The sequence below is a fragment of the Macrosteles quadrilineatus genome, unplaced genomic scaffold, assembly GCF_028750875.1.
Source record: "Macrosteles quadrilineatus isolate MER2022 unplaced genomic scaffold, UCM_ALF_1.0 Scaffold_6__1_contigs__length_79288215, whole genome shotgun sequence".
Taxonomy (NCBI): Eukaryota; Metazoa; Arthropoda; class Insecta; order Hemiptera; family Cicadellidae; genus Macrosteles; species Macrosteles quadrilineatus.
In genome coordinates this window covers 27,376,993-27,382,023 of record NW_026542599.1, presented here as the reverse complement: position 1 = coordinate 27,382,023, position 5,031 = coordinate 27,376,993, and positions in this window count along the sequence as shown.

Genomic DNA, 5,031 nt, shown 5'->3' with positions numbered 1-5,031 from the left:
TTCACAACACCCAATATAATATAGTTTTTTTTATTATTCCCTGTTATATATTACTTACCCTAGCTATACTTACTTACCTAAAGTACATAGCTATTACCTACTTTCCCTGCCATCTGAAAAAGCGGGGTTAAGTCCATTGACACGACTTACTCTCTTGTTAAAATTCGTATAATTCAATTAGCCAAATTTTATATTGCAATTATTGCATCTCAAATTTCTTGTTTTTTTTTCAAAATTGTAAAGTTATAAAAATTAGTTTTCTTTCAAATTAATTGAAATAGCAGATTTGCAGAATATTGATTCTTAAGGATATTCTTTTGCATCTAGTGTTAATTTAATTTCGTTTGCACCCCTAATAATTATCAAAGTGATTACTGCATTTACTGCATACTGCTTGTCCAGAGATGTACTTTGTGTATTAAGTATAGGGAATTTTCTTTATGTTGCATGAATTGTTAAATCCTATAAAACAACACCTTTTAGCTTTCCCCGTGGTAGAAGTCATTAAAAGTTTTGAGTACCAAATAAGTAAAGGGCCGTATTTGTCCAGGATAACTATCAGATTTTGCTTTTTATGAACTTTAAAAAAAATCCGAATTTACAAATTTACTTATTCGGAAGTTTTTCTGCAAAGGACCTTTCAACCTTACTTCTCATGATATAAAAAACATTTAATATACAAAGTAACATTAAACCTAATTTCTCACCAAAGCTCCTGTTAGTTACTGTTAAGAGACATTATATTAACTAATGTTGCACGGTTCAACTGTCTCCAACATAGTTAATAACAATAGTAAAAGGTAATACAAAGGCTAAGTACCTTTTGAGCAAGAGGATCGCTCCTTTGAAAAAGGCTGTAAGCCACCCCAAGCCATTTTTCGCCTTTTTATAAAATGAGTGTTAATTATAATGCTATAGCTTTCGCCACATTTGTTTTTAATCTACTAATACAACATTATTATATCCAAGTTTTATATTATAAAAGTAAAGCCTACATTTCTCTGTAACTTTTTCTCAGTCGTAAAATATAGAGCTTTGAAATATTGACCAGCCAAGCTTTACAATGGTGGGAGTTGAGTTAATCCTTGGTAGCTCGTTGCGTTTTAATTTTCAGTTTTCCAAGTACAGTATTCATTAAAAAAATGTTTATAGATTTTAACTATTTTTCTTTCTTCTAACTATTTGAAAGCTTCACATTAATTAGAAACATAGTACACATATTTTAAAAGCTTACAAGCTGCTATACCTATTACTTGGCAACTTGAATAGAGCGCGGAGAACAATGTTGTCTTAAGATCTACTGTATAAAATAGCTACACATAAAAAAACTTAATTTTACTACTTAGCGAAGTAAAATTATTTTCTTTATATTTATATCAGGGGTTTACACTCCCTAAGAACCAATTGCCGTGAATAAGTGGCGCTAATGTATGCTTAAGAATACTGTAAGTCTACGGTTTAGTTTGAAAAGATAAACTTATTTAAACGTTTATAAACGTCCAAAACTTACTTTCAACATCCAACAAATCCACGTAAACGTACGTAACAACAAATCCAAAATAGTCAAACAACATACCTTAGTGTAGCAATAAAATCAATTACTTGATATAATGATTCATGAAAAATATGCTTATCTTAATTCTTAAATTTTATTCAGACTTGCATTTTATTATCCTGTAGCTTACTTTATAAATTACAAAGAAGGGTGTGAGCAATATTCTATAGCACCTCTTCTACCTATGTAGGTATAAGTCAGGATACAATTGAATGAGTTAGCAAATCGGCGAAATAGGGTTATAGGAACGGGGTGTAGTAGAATTTTAAATTTTGCAAATATTGTTTTTTTTTATCCTTAAAACATGGAGATGACCAATTTTGATTGCAACTACTGCATAAAGCTTAAAAACAAATAATTTTGTATATTATTGAAGCGTTTAGGTAAGTTAGGGGAAAATTTTTAAAAACTGTACCTACATTAAAAATTCACATTTTATTCTTTTAGAGAAAAAGAACAAAATTGTAGATTGCTTGTTCATGACTGGATTTGAACTAATTTGGCAAAATGATGCCATTTCATCAAAAACACTTCTTCCCTTCCACTCAGCAGCAAACCTAAGAATTCGTTAAATTTTATGTTCTTTGAATAAGAAATATATGGTTTGTGTTTGGAAATTTTACATTTTGGTAACCAAGTGGATTTTTAAGTACATTTATTGTATACTATACATGATCTATAACACACACACATGCACAAATAATACACAAAAACCCAGCACATGCAGGTTTACTCTATTTAAATTCTAATATTACATTCGATGTAAATAAAAACCAATTCAAACAACTCAACAAAACAAACTCCCTTTGGCTATTTAGTATTGAATTTCCACGAAGTACAACAGGCCATGAGAACATCACAAAATATCACAAGCGCTTGGGATACGTGGGGAAATTTATACACAAGTCAAACACGATTCCACAATTTTCCAATTCGTATAAAAAGATATTTTTAGATGGATACGTTACAGTGGCCAAATACACAAACATTAAACCTCATAAAACGTTTCCCTCTACATTTACATGTCAAACCATCGAACTGCATACATTTGGACAGCACGTTCGTGATGAGTGGACTAGGTGGAATTACGCCAAATACGTCGTTATAGTTATTTCCATCAGATTCAAAGATGAGATTGAAATATTTTCATATACGTAATTTCTACCTGGTTGTATAAAGTGGTTACTTTTTCAGCTATCGTTGTAAAATAAAACTATTTGAAATGGCAGTCACTTAATTGTTGTCTGTATTTAAGAAATTGAGATCAACCCAAAATACACGTTTTGCCACACTTTTTTTACAATTGGTAAACCTGTGGTAGAGTCGAAAAAAATAAATAGTTGAATGAGCTTGAAACGTACTGGACAGTGTTGAATTTAATACAAAACTCATAGTAAGGTTAAAAAATTATCATCTTGCCTTGCCAATCTACAAACTGTCACGATCTAATTAAAAGTTGATCAACTGTTAATTTGTTTTGCCCGATTCTATTAATTTAATCTTTCCTTTTTTTACTTTTATCGTATATTACTCTGGTAAAGTGTGGTCGTTCCCGCGCGAGACTAGGTCGAGTGCAGGATTACCATACGAGTCCAGTACTATACGGAAATTTTGGACGAGTGACAAAAGATATTTTTCGCCATATTACTCTAAGCTAACCTAACAATAAAAGCGCGAATCCGTTAAAAAATGTTATTGATATTAAGTTCTAGCAATCTAAGTGTATATTGGACTAACAGTCTGTACTCATAACCTATAAGAGATGCTAAATTTTTGTATATAACAACTCATTGCCAAATACAATCAGCTGGTGTCCGGTGAAAACTCATTGCAGTACAGTAGTACGTAATTAAACCCCATTTGATTAAGCAGGTGGCAAACAGCCGTTTTCCGTACTAAATCCTTGCATGGAATATTATATTTCATTAAACACTATCGAGCCCCGAAATGGGACTTTCGTGACGAGTATTGAACGATACTTTCTAACACGATGAAAAAAACTGCTTCATAAAAATTAAAAAATTATCTGATATTTCATGATCTATTCATTTTTCTAAATCTAAACACAACACAGCTGTACAATTAATTTTAGTGTAAGACTCAGCTGATTGTAGCTTTGTTAATGTCAGGCAAAGTATTGTTTGTGTAGCGAAAGTGATGTTTATGTCAGGGAAAGTCAGCTGATCACTATTTGTTTTTAGTGTATGGAAATTAAAGATTTTCGAAGATCTCAGCTGTATGGAAATGGATTATTTTCTAATACAGAGTGGTGAAAGATCATTAAAACTTTGTAGAGTGTGGCGTAAAAATATCCAAAGTAACACCTAAGTGTAATTAGATAGTTTTGTTTCATTCGCAAAGCAAAGTATTCATAGGTTTGGAAAGCATTCAAAGTGACAGCCAGCATTTAAACTTAAACAGTCTGTAAGCGTGAAGATTACTCTTAACTTAAGAATATCTGATAATTTCACACGAGAATATAACTTTTCCATTCAGAGGCATAAGCTGATGACGATGTTCAAAACATTCTGAACTCAAAGACTTTACATTGACTTTATCTATAATATATTAACATTATGTCATAAAGTTATTTAGTAGAAAACCTAAAAATGTTTATATAGTGTGTACAAACAAAGTTCAAATGTTTTATTAATTTTTCCTAGACATTTAAGCTGTTAAATAATATAAAAGATAAGTGGTAAGTGGTTATTAAATAGATTTATTTGTGCTTTCTATTGTCTAATAGCTTGTGAAGCTAATAAATGCTTTGACGACATTATCTAATAAATGCTAATTAGTAATAATAATATAATTTGTAGCCTTCAGAATAGCTGAATGTGGAATGAATTAATATTATTTGTTCGTAACTCTAATCCTTTTAAGCTCAAATTTATATATAAATGTTTTATTAGTGTATTTGTATGGTTTATTTAAAAACATACGAATCTACGAAAAGAATGTTTCATGTTTTTGTAGACCTGATTATGGGGCTATAAAACCCGAAATTGTATACATAGTCAATACACCTACTAGAAAAAGAATTCCTCGGACCTTATTGCTGTAAGTTATTATTTCTCTAATAATAATAACTTTTGCCTAACTAATAAAAAAACTGAGTATAGAAATCGTCCTTTAACGATTCGGTAGATACAATTATTTTTCTTCGTTTTACTTATTGTCCTTGTTTCGCTAAGATTTAATATCATTATTAAGAAACAAACTATAACATAGCTATTTTATTAAAACCATATTGTAGACCTCCATTCATTTTGACTTGGTTTTTTAGAGTCAAATATTTAAATAGTACAACTCTGAAATACAGTATACAATATTTTAACGAAAGATTTTAGGCTTCAAAGCAATGCTTTTCTATAGAGTATGTGCTTGGCACCACGTAATATCTGATAATTACTATGAGTGTGAGAATAAAATACTAACAACATAATAAAAAATTTATCACTAAATAAAAACTGATC